A 21,836-nucleotide genomic window follows, 5' to 3' on the forward strand; every position below is an offset into this window, starting at 1 on the left:
CATTGGATTTCCATTACAACTTGTTAATGGGCTAAATGCAAGCCTTAAGAATAATGAATACTCTTATATTGCATGAAACTAAGCAAAACTATGTATGTGTGAATGTGTGTGTTTACCTACAAAGCTATAGGAATTTGTGGGGGGTAGAAATAATGTTCTATTGCATGACAACTAAAAAAGTTATTCACGACATTGACTATGTAAGCAAGATCTTTAAAGGCTATGAGGAGTTTCTTGGTAATGCCCAAGCAGTTGAGTGGTACGACTATTATTACTTATTGATTACTCGCACGTGGCTCTGGTATAGACATTGAGGGTCAGGGTGGGTTCTTTTTGCTTCTTAAATGGTTATGCTACACCATCTTGGCATGAGTATTTTGAGGAGTAAGAAAGCAGATGTAATATGGTACCTTAAGAGGGTAGCTTTGGAAAATGAGATCCAAAGTTGTGTTGTTGGGAATGAGGTGGACACACACTTTACATTATGGTGGGGTTATTATGGGTGAGGATTTTTTCACATGTTATTTAATTTAATGGTACATAAGGTGATCTTTTACTTTTTCCCTACTATTTTTAGGGTCTATTACATGCATTGAGTTGGCTGTAAGCTTAGGGTTTCTTTGTTTGTGGGCCTTTGTGCATCTTGGTGGTCTAGGTTTCTTATTTTGGGGTGAGGCCACAATGATCGATGTTGGGTGTGAGCATCATGCTCAGGCCACAGAGAGAGAGAGAGAGAGAGAGAGAGAGAGAGAGAGAGAGAGAGAGAGAGAGAGAGAGAGAGAGAGAGAGAGAGAGAGAGAGAGAGAGAGAGAGAGAGAGAGAGAGAGAGAGTGTGTGTGTGTGTGTGTGTGTGTGTGCGTGTGCATGTGTGTGTAAAAATAAACTCAAGATTCTTCACAACACCTTCAAATTTTGATTCATGGTCAAAGTAAAAATTGTATAGAGCTTTCTGATATGAGTGGCCAATATATGTATTAATATGATTAAAAAATCCATACAAAAGGTTTTAGGCTTTTACAACTTTGAGAGTAAATTGTTCTTCATGAAGAGTGGTGTTGTCAAAGATATTTTTGTAAGGCAAGAATACATGTGGTGAGTAGTAAATAACTAGACAAACAAGAGTGCGCACACTATGCATTAGAGCATTGCCTTTTATTGGGTTTTCTTTTTCTTGTGTGCTAATTTTGATGAATCAATCTCTTTAAAAAAGAAATTAAAAAAAACCACAAAAAGTAGTAGTTAAGTAAAGGTAATTTCGAACAACCCATGAAGAGATGTAATTTAGATTTAGCACTTTTTTTAAATTAGAGGTTATTTTCCCTGGAGAATAAGTTGGAACTTGCAAACTATTACTAAAGCATGCCTTTGTGTGTAGTGTTTACTAAATCGAGGTTTAACGTAAAATGGGAAAAAACTTTAAGATAAATTTTCAAAATTTATTTATTTTTTCCTTTTTTTTCTTAAAAATTTGAGGATGAAGGTATGAAAAAACCGTGAATTTCACGAGAATTTTAATTATAAAAATAACAAGTAAAGTGTAATTGAACTACAGAAATCTTTTCAGAACTTTGAGTTTGGTATAGCTAAGGAAACTGTGGAAGATCGATGCTAATAAACAAACAAACAAACAATATATAAAAAATAAAAGCTAGACAAATGGGATTTAGAATAAATAAATAAATAGAATGGTGGAAATAAAAGTGAGATAAATGCAATGTAGAATAAATAAATAAATAAAATAGTGGAGGTAAAAGCTAGATAAATAGAATTTAGGATAAAGAACTAAATAAGTTTTGGTATGGCATATACATACATACATATATATATATATATATATATATATATAGGGTGGGGTGGGGGGTATGTGTGAGGAGGGAGATGTTGGGCACAGCTGGGTTGATAGCTCCATCTTGTCGCGGGGAAGACTACACGAAAAGACCCTCTGGAGAGAGAGAGAGAGAGAGAGAGAGAGAGAGAGAGAGGGCGGCTCTTTAACGGAAGGCATTCACACAAGTCTCTCTCTCTCTCTCTGTATCTGTCTTTTCACTCACTCTCACACTCTTTTTCTCTTCAGCCCATCTATCTTTCCTCTGTGCAGTGTGTAGCAGAATATATATATATATATATATATATACATATACATACATCCATACAAATATATACATATACATGTACATGTATATATTAATCCAACGGCGCACTAACAAGGCTCATAATCACCCGGCCAGCCACACAACAAAAAGACAGGTCTCGATTCTCGATTGATGCCTCGCAGCTCCTCGCCGTGTGTGTCTCCTTGATCTTGGGATGGACGATCCGCCCGCCCTCCCCCCCCCCATTAATAAAATTTCATTATCGTTTTCCTTGTTTTTTAGGGTTCCTTGAACCTTCCCCTGCCGGAATTCGCCTGTGCTACTTAGTATAAGTCTACCTTTCATGATAGAAATAGATCGCTGGTAGGAATGATGCTGATGCTGATGCTGATGATGTGCTTATGCAGCTGGGGATGGCGCTGCCGCTCAAGGCTGTGAGACAGTATTGATGGGAAGCTCTCGTGCAAGATCTGAGAGAGAGAGAGAGAGAGAGAGAGAGAGAGAGAGAGAGAGAGAGAGACGGAAACCCACCATAGTTTGATCCGAGGTCCTTGGGACATACATCCAATTAGCTAAAGGTAAATACACACGCATACCCCCCCGCCCCTCTCGCTCCCCCCCCCTCCCCCTCTTTCTCTATCTCTCACTAGTCACAGTGGTAACATGACAGTAACAACTATTTTTATTCTATCACTTCAGGTCTCTCTTCCCCCCGCCCTCCTCTCTCTCTCTCTCTCTCTCTCATGATCGCTTTGTTTTCTAACTATTGCGGGGCATGAAGCAGCATAGCCACAGTGCCACACCACACACACATTCTCATCCCACATCAGAGTGGTACTATAAGTACAGTGGGCACTGATATCATCATCCTACCAATGTCTTAACTCTCCGTCCCTGTCTCTCTGTCTCTGTCTCTGTCTCTCTCTCTCTCTCTCTAACAACTGTGTATGATGCAGTTATTATTATTATTATTATTATTATTATTATAACTGAGACTAACTGCTTATGATGATGAATGATTGCACAGCAGCAGCTATGGCGGAATCAGAATGAAGATATGGGGGGTCGATGTAGCAGAGCTGGTGGGGCCAGCTTAACACAGCTGCAGCTGGAAAAACACTTGCAATCAATGGACATATTTGGCTTTGCCTGGCTCCCTGTATGCCAACTGAGGAGCTTGCAACCCCGTCTGATGAGTACAGGCTTCCCGGCTGGCGTAGAGGGAGTCATGCAGAGCCCCCCTGATTCTTCGCTGATCCTCCATTCATCACTGTACCATCATGCATCATACCGTGAGTCTCTTTCCCTCCATTAGTCTCTTAGTATTTCATAGATAATACTTACGATCATTATTAACGAGTGCTTTCTCGAATTCTCCGGAGAAGATTACTAAGCATACTAAGCTATATTGAGAATATTAAGAGTACTAAGGCTCGGATTCCCAGTAACCCAAGTGAGAGGTGGGTTTGCCTGTTAAGCATAAGGAACCTGTAATTCTTTTGTCTGTCATGCCTCTCATTGATTTGTACTACTACTTATAACCAGTTTGCATGACTTCTTATAACCACCCTTCAAGCATCTTCATAACTTCTGCCTTATTAACATCATTTGCAGAAAAACATGGTTTGATTACCTAATTATACTTTGCCATTTTGGATCTTTCAATAAGGACTTGGTTCTACAAGATGTATCCCTGGTCCGAATGCTCGAGGATAATCATGTCTCATAAAGCAATGTACAATGTAGCTTCTCTTAGAGCAAGTCTTGGAGGCCAAAGACAACACCCAATAGAGGCATCCGAGACAGAGAGAGAGAGAGAGAGAGAGAGAGAGAGAGAGAGAGAGGCTATTGTATGCTGCATATTTATGCTGGTATGTCCTCGCAAGTTAGCTCAAGGAAAGCAAAGCTGCAAACCCTTTTGGTACATCTTGAGCTTATCACGTGATGTTTCAAGTGCTCCAAAGACAAAGTTCCACACAAAGTGCTAACATGGTACATCCTCTAAACTTGGTGTTTTTGTGAGGCACCTCCACATTTTGGAGATCTCCAACATGGCATTTTCACTAAAATGACCTCAAGTCTTCTCTACACTTCTCAAGGTGTTCTCCTTATTGGCATGATTCTAGGCTGCAATCTTTCATAACATTAATCAAACATGGGTATGCTTTGACCTTCAAAAAAACACAAGAGACCCATGAAATAGGTTCCTCATTTAGCTATTCATAAGGGCACAATACAAATGACCCTAACAAGTAGATTATACTTAGCAAACTTCAGCTTTTGTCTAGCTTATGGAAATCACTCATACTAAGTGAGCTTCTACAACATGACCCTCATGTTGTCTCTACAAATTTGACCCTTATGGGATGCCCTCATGGGTAGTTGCAATGCATCCTAGCTTTATGTTGCAACATCTTATACAAGCATTGATACAATAACATTTTGTGCCCATATCAATGGTATATAAATAGAAACCTTCACATTAAAGAAGGGTATGCAAACGGAAGCCTTCACATGGGAAGGCTTGTAACATATGTTCTTCCACCACTATTAAAGTTTTGTTACTACATCAATAAAGGTCCTCCATGATAATCTACCTTGTGGAATGGTATATTCTTGTAGCTCATTATGTTGAGGCAAATTTATAAGAAACATTTTTTTGAAAATGTAACTAGAGTGGGTTTTGTTATACTATACACAAGGTCATATTGTTGTTGTGGTTTCACAATGCACGGATTTCAGAGATCATAAAGGTGTCATTGGGGAAATGATGTAGACACGTTTGAAAGTATAGTTTTACGATCATTACTTTTTTTAGATCAGCCCTTAAAGGCTTTATGAACAATTATATGCCAAAATAACAAAATCGTGGTTTCATAAATGTTTACTAAAATGCAAATGAAAGTTAGCATTGATTGTTTTTTAGGTGTGTAGGTTTTCTATCTTGAAGGGAACCTTGATAAACACAAATTGCATAAGGAATTACACAAGTGTCTTTGCATTATTCCATAAGGGGTTACAAATGAAATTCACACAACCTATTCTTTCCTAGTATCTCTTTAGTTGTCATATTGGGTAGTAGCTTACATATTTTCTCTACCCTCCTTTCAATAGAGTGATTGCTAGCATATGCTATTCATTACATTGGATAGATGTAGCCACTTGTTCTTTTGCTAGTAGACATGTGGCTTTATCCCCTTTCTCTTATGTAAGTAGCTAGGAGATGGATTTATGTAGCATTTGCTAGCTTGGATATTTTATTGATTTTGCCATGGAACCTAGCACATTACATCCAGATATTAAGGAGAGACTAAAGGCCTCTCACCTCTCAAATACTCCCATAACATATGTTGGAGTAACTCACCATGCCTCTTACACTAGGCACATAAAGGTTATTGCAATTCTACTTTCTAGAACCTCTTAGTTATGGTGAATTTATTCAATTTCTTAATAGGAGTACTCACATGGGTCCTCCTCACCCTCCCTTTCCATGTCGTGATTTGGTGCATGCATAGTTTTTCTTTGAATGTTCAGTCACTTTAAAATATGTTGCCCCTTAGAACATTGGTCTACCTTTGTCAAATTGTGGGTGGGCAAATTTTGACTGTATATGAGGTTAGCCTAGTCACTTATTTTTTGAGTCCATGGCAATTTGGACTGAATATGAATTTAGCCTAGTTTCTTTTGTTTTTGAATTCTTAACTTTTTCTTATTAGTTAGCTTTTGCTTCTGTGCAATTTTTTCCTTGGTGAGCCATTGCTAGTGGGATATCATACCATATATCTTCTGAGAATTTGTTGATTGTGCAAATAATTTCTAGCATTCAACAGTCTCTTATTTCAAGTACTCTGTTCAATTGCATAGTATTAAATTCCATTTTGTAGGCTTAACGGACTTGCTTTTTATTAGATATTAGATGTTTGAAATTATAGTTGAAAATTTGCATTACTTTTTTATCAAATGTCGTTTGGGAAACTTTCCATTATTTGGTCAATTCATGTTGGAAATATCCATTCATAGGCAAGCTAATGGTATTGTTGAATGTTTGATAAATTTGTTTTGCATTATGATCGTCTAAATCAAATCCTAAAGTAGACAAACATTGGATTTTCTTGTTAGTTGCAGGATGATTGAGTATGAATAACAAGGGTGGGGTCATGATCTACCCATTTTTGGTGACAGTACACAAGGGTATGGTCATGATCTACCCATGTTTTCTTTATATTAATATAATTGTTTTTTAAATCTTGATTATTTTAGGTGTGATTTTAGAATTTGGTTTTTAACTAGCCTTTGCCATTGCAACATATTCAAAATTTTAGGGGTTTCAATATTCATAGATATTGGGCAAAGAGTTTTTGCTTGGCTAATGATATTGTATCATTGATTGTCGTCGCAGTTACCTAATGTTTCTAAACTTTAAAGCATTAGTTGAATCTCTAATTAATATTGAAACCACTTTTGTAATACATTAATTTATGTTTTGATCATTTCAAGCACTTTTCCTATAAATTAGCACTATGTGATAATAGCACATGATGCTATTATATCTTATTAATTAGCCAACTTCCTTGAATTGCTTTATCATAATGGTACAATGAATTTATGATTTGGTTGTGGTTGCATGCCTTTGTGCTAAACAAAGTTCGGAATTATTTATGAAACATAGTACACATCTTTGGCTTTAGTGGGCTTTTTCACAAAACATAGTTTGGATGTCACTTTTATCTTCATCAAGTGTTTAAATGTTTTATTCATTGAAAATTTGGGTCTTTTTTGAAGTTATAGACATAGTCACTAAACTAAATGTAATATTTTCTACGTAATTTAAAAGGCTTGTAATCATTAGCTTTGTTATGTGAACTACCTTATTTTGGGACCTAAATTTGGGTATATACTATGAACTAAAGTTGGTATAATCTTTTGTAACATTACATTACAAATTACAAGGTTGAAATTGTACTTACCTGAAATTTTTCAGGTGTAAAATGTATTCTACACAACAATATCTGTACTTCTAGGGGAAGTTGTGGATCAGTCATGAGTTATATAGAAGATAATAGTGTATAATGCTGTGTTGAAGCACTCATTTTCTCATTGATTGTGTGAAAATCCATGGTAATATAAATATTAGTGAAGCACATAATATAATGGGATTATTTGGGAGGCTCAAAATATAATAATGCTATGGTTTTAAGTTAGGAACATTAAAATCCTACTTAAAAGATGACTACACAGAAGATTATGTACATTAAGCTAAACAAATAAGTTTTGACTAATGCTTTTAATGTATAGATAAGCTTCATACTTTTACACGATACTATAGTTCACTAGTTTTTAAATATATACTATGGTGGAGTTTGGATGGTTGTCAAACTCTTCTCTCTTTATTTTGAGATTACTCTTTTATATGCCTTGGATCTAAACTCATGAAGGGAATGCTTCAAGCTATGTGTGGTGACTTTAATCAAAAATTTTTGAACCATGTGCTTATGCACTTAATATTATTAGATTATCAACTCCATTATGAAACTAGTCATCAATGTCCCCAATAATATTGTTAATGCTTATCTTTTGACATTGAGAAATGTTACGAATCCATTCAGTATGAAAAACTAGATGGCTTGAAAGGTTCTTTAGCCATAATAATCTCTTGGTCATTTTGGATTTTCTAAATCCTCTTACATCTCATTTTTGAAATTTCCCTTTAAGAGTGCTTTGGAATCTTGGTGCAACACAAGAAAATCCCTTTCCTTTGATATATAAGATGTTATTTCCATAAATTATTGGCTTGTAGATGAAATTTATATTCAAATGAATGGGAAAATTAGCAAACAAACTTATGCTATACTCGTGGGGTTCTGTTGTTCACATATATAATGCAACCTTTACCTATTCTACAATGAATACACCTTTTGCCAAGATTAGTAAATAAACAAAGATTGCACATTTTGAAATGGTTCTCTCATTGTTTTCATTTTTAATGTTGATTTACCCTTGGTCAATGTTCCAAGCCATTTCATGTTTTTCCATACTAAAATCAATGATAAGAGTTTGTAGTTTACATTTGTCCAAAGAACATCATAACCTTGGATACTTTGATAAGTAATTTATAATAATGATGTAAGATGGTCATTACATCTTAGCATGTACATATTTTCTCAACCTAGAAATTTTGATATCTTAAAAAGAACATTCAATAAGAAGTGTTAGTAAAAGAAACCAGCTCCCTTTTGAATCAATAAGGTTAGTTTGCAGTAGTAATGAACTGTCTAAATGGTCATACATGGTCATTTAATCTCAAATCCACTATTCCTTATAAATTATTAACTTAGAATGGGATGCTTCATTTCTATAAAACCAATAGCAAAATGTTCTTACAATAATGACTTTGAAAAACCAAGAACATGGAGATTGGTTATGTCATTGAAAAAGATTTTATAGGACTTAATTTTGAGATCTTAGATCTTTGAGCTTTGCATGATGTGCGCAGGAGGGATCCAACCAGTGGATACATTCCTTTATGTGACATCTACCAAATCCCCAGATTTTCTCAATATGCATGGTAGGTTGGGTATTTTATGCATCTTTCTTTCTTTGTTTGTATAACATATATATTTTCTCATTATGCTATGTTCATCATGACATTTTCCTTATAACCACAAAGGGTTGACAACTCAATGATTTTAAACAAGGTTGCATCCTAAAAATTACGGTTGAAAAAAGATTGCCTTTACTTCTACACATACTACTTAGCCAAACCATGGATATCTGATTCAACTTGGTGTTATCATTATAGCATGCCAATTTGAATATCTCATATATCAATTCTCCCTAGAATTGACTCAATGCTTCTTGTTGTATATCTATGAGGTGCTATTCATCATTCATGGAAATTCTAAAATGTGGTAATTAAAATTTTATATTGGATGTAATTGTTAGCCTTATATTAAAGCAAACAACATATTCTCATTAATATATGATGCTACATAAATAAATAGCAAGTCTTATAGGGACTAGAAGTAAGATATGGTATACAAAAGAGGAGACCCTTAAAGTTATGTTAATGAACCCTAGTTTATGGACTATCATAACAGACCTCTCATACATTGCTTTTTAGTGTATCCATAATTGTATAACCAACTATTGCATAGACATAATAACTAGAAATTTCTTTAAACAAGAAGAGTGATGTGAAGCCACTTGACTTCACATGACCTCCTTAAATGCATTTAGAACCTTTTGGGCATATTTAATTACCTTTTGACACCATCAAAGCATGTACACACACAGAGTCTAAGTTTGTAAGTACAAAATAGCCAAGAAAATGAAAAGCAAGTGATAGAAGAGAAAATGTTTTTAATTAGATGATAAAGAAAAAGACAAGGTAGAGGATGAGCTCAATCTCAATCTTAGAACACCTTGTCCCCAAGAAGAAGAAGAAGAAGAATACATGCAACTAGGAGTTGATTTCTACTACCTCAACCACTATCCCAAAGATTACTATCAAGAAGGCTATCTTGAAGATCAATACCTCTACAATATGATACCATTACTCTAAAGATTTTCCCATTGATTGTTACTTGGAAGGAGAGAATCATTACATTGACTACCCCTACCTTGAAGAATGCCAATTGAAAGAAGCTCAAGAAGAAGAGGAAAGGATAGAGTATCATGTGAAGGTAGAAGGATGACGAATGGATGTGAGTTTAAAGGTAGAAAACATTATGATGGAGTTGGGATACAAAAGGAAGATGAAGATAAATGGACATGTGAGAAGGGTGAGCTCATGTACCCACAAGTTGCACCAGCTTGAAAAAGAATCAATCTTAAAAGAGAGAGAGTTTGAGAAGGGGAAGGAAGCTCAATCTTGATCTTGAAACACCTTTGCTCGTTGATATTGAGGGTGAGGGTGAGGCTAAGTTGGCACTCTCCTTTGAGACACATGATGCCTTTGATGAAGATGATGATGAGGAGTTAGGCTTAGAAGACGGGAATGGAAGGGTGAAAGCACCTTGGTAGGGTATTCGTTGTATGGAGCCAACACTTCAACCTTAGAAAAGAAGTTAGGAAAAGAAGAAGAGGAGGAGGAAGAGCTAGAAGGAAAAGAAAAAGAAAAGGGAGATGAAAGCTCAGTCTAGATGTTGGAACATCTCTATCCCAACAATCCATAGAAGAAAAAAAAAGGCAAGGATGAGCTCAACCTAGATCTTGGAACACCTTGACCCTAACAACCCCAGCCCCATTAACAAAGCATCCCAACTTAGTTTAATGATGATAGACTAGAAAGAGAGTTGAAGGAGAGAATCATGAAACTATTGGAATAGATAGAAGAAGATGATAGGAAAGAAGAAGAAAAAGACTTATTAGATGGAGCCATAGAAAAAATAGAAGAAAAGATGAGATGAGAAAATAAGAAACGAGATAGAAGAGTAAGTAGTGTTAATTAGGAAGAAGATAAAAGACGGACAAAAGATTGAGAAAGTAGAAGAAAATAAGAAGAAAGATCGAAAGAAGAATGAGCAAGTAGAAAGAGATAGAGAAGCTAAGCTAGAAGAAAGAGTGTGGAGAGCTATGAAGCCAAAGGAAGAAGATAGTTTAGAAAAAGAAGAGCAAGACAAGATCGATCTAGATATCAAGGTCAAAGAAGAAAAGATACAATATGAGCTAGGCTTAGGTAAGAATGAGAAGAAAGAAGAGGAACAAAAGATAGACATAGACAATAGAGGCCAAAAAGAAGAAAAAATGGAGAAATGAGAATGAGAATAAGAAAAGAAGAAAAAATGGAGAAATGAGAATGAGAATAAGAAAAGAAGAAAAAATGGAGAAATGAGAATGAGAATAAGAAAAGAAGAAGGTGAAACCAAATGCCAAGAATGGAGGCAAGTTGCTAGAGTCAAGATGTGGAATGAAAATGAGGATGCCTTCAAAACCCCCCAAGCTAAACTTGTTGCTAAGGTTGAAGCAACCCCTGCTTTCGGTCCAAGGCCACATCCCATTCTAGCCAAATTTGGTCAAAGTAAGAACCAAGTGTACTACAACAATGGAGTCATTAGCTAGCCTTTGAGCTTAAAGAGGAAAATCCTTATGAACTTACACAGAATGAGTCAAAGGATAAAGCCTCAAGTAAGGGAGAATACAAGGGAGTGCTTGCAATATGGTTTGAATTAGTACCATGGAAGGGAACCATGGAAGGGAACCTTGCTAGTGGAGCCGTGGAGAACTCTTCAACTCACTCTTAAGGTGAACGTCTTTGGACTATGGAACTTGTTGGGACCATACTCAATGTTAGTAAAGATTGAGATCTCAACATTTAGGCCACAAGCAGTGTAAGGTTTATCATGATCCAATGGGTTTGTGACATGCCAAGCACTCCAAATGGGGGCATCACCCCAAATACTTCATCTCTACTTTTGCAATCCCAAATCTAGTTTAAGTGTGATGACTTAGTCCATAAACCCCAAAGTGCTTCAACTCCAAATGAAGCTAAGAAGAGACAAAGAGGTGCCATGCACCAAGTCCGCACCTTTCTTGCAAAAAGGCAAGTTGAATCAACCAATCTATTTAATTTCAAGGCAAGCAAGAAAGATTTGATGAAGAGGCCAAGAAAAACAACCCAAGTACTTGGCTTGGCAATGAGGGAAAATTGTCTTGGCCAACAAACCAAGAGACCCAAGTCCCTAGGGCCCAAGGCAAAGGCAAGAAGAAAGGGAGAAACTCCATAAGGAGCAATCCAATGGATTTCCTCCCGTAAGGTGTGGCACAACATGACACCGATTGAGCCACTATGCCTTGAGCCCGATAGTGTGGCAACTTGGGATTATGCTTATAAGGCTTGGCATGCAAAGCCATAAGCACCAAGATAAATAAAATGAAGTCTCCATTTCTCAAATGTAATTGAGTTAAGGGTGGACTAGAATGAAAAAGAATAAAAGAACTGAGTCATGCAAAGCCATAAGCACCAAGATAAATAAATTTAAGAATACAAAGTCTCCATTTCTCAAATGTAATTGAGTTAAGGGTGGATTAAAATGAAAAAGAATAAAAGAACTAAGTCTAGATGGGTAGACCTTAGCTATCTTGATAGAAAAATTTGTGTTAAGATTCCTAAGTTGAAGCATAATAGACACTAACCAACTTGATAGAAAATAGTGTTAAGACCTTACGAATGAGTCACTTGGTAGACGTTGACCAACTTGATAGAATGAGCTATGTTAAGACCTTGGAATGAGTCAAGAAAACCACCCTTAGATTGTTGAGGATAGTAATCCATTAAGAGGAGGTGGGTGTAAGGTCTTTGTAGGTAAACCATGGCATTGCCTATATATGTATCTATATAGGGAGTAGTAGTCACTTAAACTTTACTTGGATTGTGCTTCTAGATGCGATTCCCTAGACCTCGTGGTGAATCCCTATATATGCAATCTCATAAGGGTATAGTCCTGAGATGTGTCTCAATGTTGTATCTTTCTATTATGAATACAAATTATTCCTTATTGATATATCTTGTTTGCCTTTCCATTGTGTCATGTTTGTGCCTCATGATAGGTTATGATTTGAAGTCTTGTGAAGGTCCATACCCCAAACATATCCCCCCCCCCCCCCCCCCCCAACCCCCCAACCCCCCCAACCCAAAAAAAAGAGGACAAGCTTTTCTATCTTAAAAACATCCAATTAATCCTTGAAACTTCTAAAAGTATTTTAAAGTTGTTTTTTTCCTTTTAAGACCATCTCTTCCTTGGTGAGCTAAATTTGCATTGGATCATTATAGTGATTCTCTTGGATCCAGGTTGCATTACTTCATGTTGATTCTTGTATGTTGTCTATATAAAATGAAATGTATGACTTTGGATTGCAATAACCCTTGGTAACACTTCTTAATAGTATCTTTGGTTTTTTCTTTTTTCCATGGTCAAACATTTAATATTAGAGGGAGTTAGTATCAATACTTCTTTATGGTGATTTTGGCATTGACCACTTTCTCTCAAGTAGCTTTGCGCATTGATAACCTATTTAGAAAATTTAATGATTTGTTCTTATTGGGATTTTATGAATAGTAAAGAGTATTGTTTCTTAATACAATTGGTGTGTCTTTCCCTTAAAAAATTTTCAATAGCCTCTAGGGAAATTGACATTACGAATAGTAAATTTTGGGTGTGATCCAAGTTGAAAAGTTGGTGTTTTCTATTTCTTGGAAACAATAAATTGTTTCATGGATAATTAATAGTAATTATTAAAAAAAGAGGGCTTTAATTGTTAAAGCCACAATTGTGGGATTTGGGCAAGCATGCATTCTATGACTAATCCATAACCTTGTTTGTATAATTGGGAATTACTCCCCAAATTTACCTTTCATGAATAGACATTGGGCATAGGCCATGTGTCCTTTTTTTGTTAAAGTGTATGGTGCTAGAGGTAGTGCTACAAGCACATGACAAAGTATAATATTCTATAAGCATAGCCAGAGGCGTATATCCAAACTAAAAGGCTATAAAACAATGCATTTGCAACCATCAAATTCAATCAAATCCTCTTTCATGGCATTATGGTTCCATTCTTGTAGTCTACTCTCATTCTCTTGTGTAAACCATGTTTTGTAATATGGTATCATAGCCTCTTTTCTATAGGTTGTGAGATTGTGGAAACTTCCATAGCTACTAAAGCTTGGGAGCTCAAGTATTAGAGGTGCTATTGTCCAAGAAGGCATTAGAGTAAATATTTAAGGTTGGAAGTGCTAAGGTTATTGAGAAGACTAAATGGTCATCATCCGTTAAGGTATAGCTCTCCATTGTGTTTATATTTTTGGCTCATCTTGAAGGCTTACATTATCAATATGAGGAAGAAGGGTAGACATTGAAGTGTTTATACAAGGTATAGCTATCTAATTATGTGTACTAACATATATCAAGTCAATGTCTTATGCAAGCACATTCCCTCTCACAAAGTGGTAATGCATCTCAATGTGTTTTATCCTAGCATGGAACACTCGATTTCTAGCTAGCTATATGCTGCTCATGTTGTCACAATGAATGACAATTGGGCCATCTCCCTGCACATCCACATCACTCAATAACTTTTACATCCATAGCATCTCACATGTTGTCATATTAGTACCTCTATACTTGGCCTTTATACTTGATAAAGCAACTACATGTTGTTTTTTGCTGGTTCATGTAATTGCTGCACTACCAAGGAAAAACGTGAATCCGCTACTAGATCTTCTATTAGATATGCTATCAATCCAATCTGCATCTTTATATCCAAACATATGTATATCCTTACCTGGCTCATATAAAAGTTCATAATACAAAGTGGACTTTACATACCTCAATATGTGTCTAACTGCATTCAGATGAGGCTTTCTAGGCATTTGTATAAACTGATTGACATGGCCAACAACATAACTCAAATCTTGCTTTGTGATAGTCATGTAAATTAGACTTTCTACTATCCTCTTAAACATAGTAGAGTTTTCTATCTCATCTCCAATATTAGCACTCAGCTTCACATCTTGTTTTAATGGCACTGAAAGAGGCTTAGATACTGTCATACTATACTTGGACAACATATCTAAGTCATATTGCTTTTGGGATAGCCATATATCATCATCACATTTGATCATCTCAATACTAAGAAAGTACCTTAGCTCACCAAAATTCTTCACCTCAAACTTCATTTTCAAAAAATCTTTAACTTCAACAATTTCACTATCACTATCATCTATAATAATCAAGTCATCTATATAGATGACTATGATGACCAAGCATGTATCTCCCTTTATTACATAAAGCGAGTGATTAATATCAGAAATATAAAATCCAATATTGATAAGATACTATTCGATCTTGTTAGACCATGCTCTAGGTACTTGCTTTAGCCCATAGAGTGCCTTCTTCAACTTGCATACATATATGGGATGCTTTAAATCCTCGTAACCTAGTAGTTTCTCTATATATACATCTTACAATTCACCATGCAAGAAGGTATTCTTGACATCCATTTGTTACAAACTCAAACCTTTGGTTACTGTCAAAGCAATCACGTATCTAACAATTGCTATCCTAGCAATTGGATTGAATGTCTCTTCATAATCTATACCATATGTTTGAGCATAGTCTTTTGCAACTAGCCTAGCCTTATATCTACTAACAGAACCATTTGCATTATGCTTGGTTTTGTAAATCCGCTTACAATCACCAATAGCTTTATTGTCCTTAGCAAATGGTACTAGATCCCAAGTCTTATTGACTTCTAATGCATTCATCTCCTCATCCATTGCTGTATCCCAATGAGCACGACAACCAACATTCTCAAAACAAGTGGGCTCAACATCCTCAATCACCTTCACCATATAAGCATAATAGTGAGTTGCATAATCTTCAAAACCAAATCTTTTAATAGGGTATCTGATCTTGCTAGACCTATATACCATTGGATTACTTAGTGGAGCCTTTATATTACCATCATGTACTCTCTATACACCTAACGTCTTGATGATTGAAGGAATATCAACAAGCTCATCATCCAAACTCTTTGAACCATTGGAATCTTTATTAAATCCCTAATGACTAATATATAGATCATTATCATCTGACACTTTTTACTTCCTTTATCTTTACTTACAATACTTGTAGATACACTTGAAGATGTAGGGCTACTCCTTAGTTTTCTCTAGACCAAGGACTAATTGTAGATGTAGTACTAGATGGCATTTTTGGTCCACTAAGGCTCCGCGATTCTTGCTTTTTCTTTTGTACATAATACATTTTTCAATCTTTGGATCAAGCTTCTTTCACTACTCATTTGGCATATGAATATATGTAATATAACCAAACACTTTCAAGTGTGACATATTTAGCTTTTTGTCTATAAAGCATTCCTTGGGGATCATCCCATGACTTGTAAATGTGGGAGTTTTGCTCATAATATAGACAGTAGTATAAATAGCTTTAAAAAAAAAAGTTTGATATATTTTTTTCAACCATCAATGTCTATGTCACTTTTTGCAATATGTCTATTTTTCTTTTTGCAATCCCATTTTGATGTGGGGTATATTTATAAGTAAACTATCTCTTTATCCCTTGAGACCTCAAGAAGTCACTAAATTCATTAGAGAGGTACTCTCCCTCTCTATCTAATCTCAATTACCTAACTTTCAAGCTTGTTTTTATTTTAATAGCAGCCTTGAAAGTTTTGAAGTGCTCAAATACATCACTATTTTTCTTCGTGAAATATATCCATAGCTTTTTTCAATAATAATCAATAAATATAATAAAATATATTACCACTAAGAGATATGTTCTGTGTAGGTTCCCAAACATATGTATATATAATATCAAGTATTTTTACTCACATCTTTGTTATGCAAAAAAGGTCGTCTTGATTGCTTATATCAAATTGACATGCTCCACACACTTTATAAAATTTTGTAACTCTAAAAGGAGGCAACCTTGTAACCAAATCTTTAGACTATATTAATTTTAGCCTTTGCACATTTGCATGTCCAATATGTTTGTCATGTTTTAATGTTTGCAACCACTCCTTTTCCTTTAGCATACGTGTCAATATTCATAGTGGAAATTCTAGCACTAAGGTGAACATGCGATCAACTCTACTTCCTTTTGCGACTAACCTACACTTATCATTAAAGTCTTCTATAAAACAACCTTTTACATTAGATTGAACTAGTAATCGTTGCTCTACTATGTGGCCAATGAACACTAAATTCTTTGTGATTAATGGCATCTGTAATATATCTGACAGACTCTTTGTCTGGCCATTATACAATGATAAGAGAATCTTTTGAATGTGTGAAATTGGATAGCATGAATAATCACCTATTTGTACATAACCTAGATTTTATAAATCTTTTATTTCTTCAAATCATTTAGCATGACTAATCATATGATTAGATGCACATGAATCGACATACCATACATTATCATGTATTCCATTTTCTATAATAACATTCATAATATGTTACATAATAAACATACACTCATTTTTGTCTTCATTTTGTTGTAAAGATGATGAATAGTTTTCTTACTACAATTTACTATTATGAATATCATTCTTCTTAGCATAGCAATGGACTATAATATGTCATATTTTGCCACAATAATGATAAATAATACTAGAATTTTTAAAATCTCCATTTTTTCATCTACTTCTTTTCAAAATCTCCATTCTACCATCAACTTCTTTCTTTAGAGCTTCCCTTGCCTTTAAAGTTTCCATGGCCTCTTGAAACTTATATTTCATCGAATTGTTGATTTAACTTGTTTTGCTTATTATCACCAGCACATCTCATAACATGGCCTCTTGAAGAGAATCTGCCATGTTCTCTTCTTGAACTTGAGTAAAAAGCTTAGACTTGTTTACTACTTTTAGATGATTCACCCTATACTGTGATCTCTTCTTAGTGATCACGAGAGAGACCAACTCATCAAAATATGAAAATGGCTTTGTATATATACAAAAGTGACAAATGATTTTTAGGTCTTCTCATTATTAAGGCCACCCAAAGTAGTTGAAACCAAATCATCGTCATCAAGCATTACATCAATTGCTACCAAAGTATCTACAATACTCCTCACCTTCAAAATAAACTATTGACATACGTTTTTTCTTTCTTTAAAGTATCCAACTCTTGCTTGAGTTGAATCTTTTCGTGCCTTATTGAAAATTATCCAAGATATGTGTGAAGTTTTTATATTTTTGATATACCCTAGTATAGTTCTTAAAAATTATCCAAGATATATGTGAAGTTTTCACATTTTTGATTAACCCTAGTATAGTATTATCAATGATTGCAGATAGCTAATGTATCACCTTTTTATCCTTTGCATTCTAGTTTTTTCACACCTTTAATTCATCAACAATCGTAGGGTTACTAAGCTCTAGCTTCTTTTCTTTACTTAAAACGAATTAGTTAAGGCATTTTTCAATAAGGTAGTTTATCACATGAAACTCCATAATCGGTAGTCATTTTTGTTTAGCTTCTCAATGATGGGATTACCACTGTTCTATGCCATTATCACAAGAATAATACAAAACAATAAGAAAGTCTTCTACAATCTTTCACAACAAGTATATAATAATACATCAATCAACCTTTTTCACTTGATTGCTCAATAATACATATAATTTGCAACCTATTTGTAGGTAAAACTTATGTTTACTTTTTGGCAAACATTTCAAAACTTACAAATTCGAAATCTGTAACCTATGCATCCACTTACATAGTCGAAATTATAGTATGTCCTAAAATTGTTATTCGTAATCTTGCATATCTAAAATGGGGCTTGGAATAGCCTCAAATGCCAATAAAGTAGCGGGTAAGCTCTCATGACTTCTTTGTAGAATATATAGTGCTTTGCTTGCACATCAAATCTCACATCAATCTAAGATTTTTGCTCTACCTTGCTTCCGATGCCCCCACAAGCACTACCTAAGAGAAAGAGTTGAACAATAGGAGAGCTTTTTACACATTGCTTGCTTGCTCGAATCCTCATATCTTTTCCTTCACTTGAACCTTAAAAATCAACCTCTTTCAATGGGGCGGCTCTAATATCGTATCAAGAATTCTATGGTGGGGGGACTTGCTTGAGTTGCTGCACCAAACACACACCATGCACATAAGAGGAAGCTCACTTAAGAACACAAGAAGAGATATGGAGGCCAAACCATTTTCTTGCCAATTTTTCTTCTTCTTCCATACACAATACAATATACACAAAGTATAGATAAGATACAATATAAAGAAAAGTAGCCTATTAAGTCAAACCGTGCATAATTGACTATACTAATTGACTAGCACTATAACTATGCCAACTGTAGGTAGGTGCAACAAACTAAATGTAATAAGTGATAAGTTAGTGGCCATGTGAGAATCATTATGACCACTGATGTGCTAAGTGTAGATATGCAGACCCATTTATTATCAATGTCTACACGCGATGAGCTTGCTATCTCAACACAGATGTCTAGTCACAAGGTTGTCATGCGCTTCCCACAAATTTTTTTCCATCAACTTCCAACTTTTGGGTACATAAAGCCTTTGTTGATAGTATAACAACTCAACTTGAACAAGATAATTATTGAATTTGGCTTTATCCTTTGGGGTCTTTTTCTCTAGACGGATAATCCTTTTGATCTCTAGTTATGTTGGATCATTAGGGGCTTTAACAATCACTACATTAATGCTAGGTATTGAGATGAGATTTGTGAGGCTTTCTTGTCTTTAAGGATATTCAATTATTAGGGCATTCATGAAGACTTTTTGACTGAGAGCATTAGCCACCACATTTTCTTTTCCAGAGTAGTATTGGATCTCAAAGTCAACTCTTGTAGAACTTCGATCCATCTTCCTTGCCTCATGTTGAGATTTGGTTGAGTAAAAATCTAGTTAAGGTCCTTATGATGATTAGTGATAAGGGTGCATCTACGGACAATTAGATAGTGGTACCCAAGTTTGAGAGTACAAATGATTGCTAGTAGATCCAAATCATGAGTAACACTAACTCTTCTCATATGGTTTAAGTTTTTGGGAAGAGTAGGTAATGGGTCAATCCTCTTGAGAAGTATGCAACCCACATTCATTATGCTAGTATCAGTAATGATGACTTTAAATTCACTAGAGAAGTTGGGGAGCTTCAATATTGGAGCAATAGTGAGACACACCTTTACCTTGTCAAAGCTCTCTTGTTCAATAGGAGTCCACACTATCTTGGTCATCTTCTTGAGAAGTTCAATCAAGGGTGTAGTGAGAGCATAATCTTTTATTAAGATGTGGTATCATTTGTCCTGTGAGCCCTAGCAATCGCTTGATTTCTTACACAATTTGTGGAGTTGGCCAATCCTGGACATCATTTACTTTGGATGGATTAATTAAGGTTCATTTGGTTGAGACAATGAAGCCTACGTACTCGATATACTTTTTGAAGAAGACACATTTACTCCATATTTCATAGCGCTTAATTGTCCTCAAGGTTTCAAGGACAATTTAGAGATGGTTTGGATGGTCTTCTTCTTCTTCTTCGGAATAAGCCAAGATGTCATTGAAGAAAAAAAGAATGAGTTTTCTAAGGTAAGGCCTAAAAATTTCATGTACTAATTTGTTGAAAGTAGCTAGAGCATTAGTTACATTAGACATAATTATGAACTCAAAATGACCATATCTAGTGTTAAAAGGAGTCTTTAGGAGATTCTCATCATTTACTCAGATTTGCTAGTGCCCTAATCTTAGGTCAATTTTTGAAAGTATTTTTATTCCTTGAAGCCTATCAAGCTACTTATCAGTTCATGGGATATTTATTCTTGATGATGATCGAATTCAATATGTGATAATCAATGCAAGGCCATAGGATTCCCTCTTTTTTCTTTTGGAAAAGCATGGGGGCATCCCAAGGTGTGTTGCTAGGTTGGATCAATCCTTATTCTAAGAGTTGCTTGAGTTGTTTCTTTAGCTCAATGGCTTCAGGAATGGACATTTTATAGGGTCTTTTTACAATTGGTTTGGCTCTTGGGTTAACTTAATCTCATAATCTACTTCATAGCTAGGGGGTAGTTTCATTAGATCTTCAAGAAACTTATAAGTGTATTTGCTAAGCCATGAAGGTATTTTAGGGTCCGGGGATGGTTCTCTCTTACTTAGTTTGATAAGAGAGATAGATAGTCCTCTTCTTAGATCCTCAATTAGTCAGTTGGCTTTGTCAAATTGCATTTTCTTGCCTTTCCATGAGCCTAGACTAAGGTTCCTTCTACACCATAGGTTCCTTTGATGTCATTAAAGTTAATCTTTCCTTCCCCACAATAGACGCTTGCGTGGTTAGGGACTAGCTAATCTATACCTATCAGATAGTCATAAGTTCCTAGGGAAAAACTCAAAAGTTTACCTTTGTATGTTGGTTTCCTAAGTGAAGTTCTATCTTTTGATAGTTCCTATGAACAAAACTCAAAAGTTCACCTTTGCGTATTGATTTCCTAAGTGAAGTTTTGTGTTTTTGACTATTTCAGTTGAACAGACTTTATTTACCATTTTCTAGTTCAACTATGAGTTTTCTAACAAATTTGGATTCTAATTGTAATTTCTTCATACACTTAGGAGACGTGAAGGAGTGAGTAGCACAACTAATGAGAATTTGAAAGATTTATCTTGGTGATGCGTAGGCACTTGCATGATAGTATATTGGCATCTAGCCTCTTAATTATTGATGCCTACATGGATGATGTCTCTTTCCATTTCTTTGTAAATTGTAGGTTCTTTTTCTTATTCTTTAGGTAGGAAACAAGCTCAACCACTCACATCTCATCCTGCCCTCATCCTCACCCCTGGCTATCGAATTACCCCTTCCTAGGGTGTTATGAGGAGGTTTGCATTGGTGTTGTTTTTCTTGGTAGGACATTAGGGTCAAAAGTGGATTGGTTGGTTGCACTTGAAGTAATGTGGTTGTAGCCCAAAAAGTGCATCTAGGATGAGAGTCCCCCAAAGGCCGAGCTTGTTGTAGAGCATCCTTGAGGTTAGAAGGATTTGTGGCTTTTAATTACCCATTCAATGGTGGATTCAAGCTTTGAAAAAAATGAGCAACCTATTGCATTATTATCATATTGGGGGCATACTTTCGGAGGGTAACAAAGTGGAAATAGCAATCCTCCGCTATCAGACCTTATTGCCTGAAGCTAAAGAATTTGTCCATCTTTTCAATTTGGTAAGATGGGGATAAGTACATTCTTTGAATAATT

General features: G+C 35.4%; 1 long non-coding RNA gene across 11 annotated transcripts in view; it reads left to right on the forward strand.

The window, feature by feature from the left end:
* The first annotated feature begins 1,911 nt into the window (after window positions 1–1,911).
* The window catches only part of LOC148022002 (uncharacterized), a 33,300-nt gene continuing 13,375 nt past the window's right edge, over window positions 1,912–21,836 (forward strand). Inside the window, exons 1-5 of one of the 11 annotated variants that reach the window (XR_015694444.1) lie at window positions 1,912–2,247; window positions 2,501–2,671; window positions 3,124–4,085; window positions 6,213–6,284; window positions 8,587–12,681. This is a non-coding gene — a long non-coding RNA (uncharacterized LOC148022002). The other 10 variants (XR_015694442.1, XR_015694447.1, XR_015694448.1 and 7 more) reach the window with 10 other exon arrangements.

Source organism: Lygodium microphyllum, chromosome 17, assembly GCF_053477565.2.
Source record: "Lygodium microphyllum isolate KBCC chromosome 17, Lygodium_microphyllum_v1.1.10, whole genome shotgun sequence".
In the NCBI taxonomy this organism is placed as follows: domain Eukaryota; kingdom Viridiplantae; phylum Streptophyta; class Polypodiopsida; order Schizaeales; family Lygodiaceae; genus Lygodium; species Lygodium microphyllum.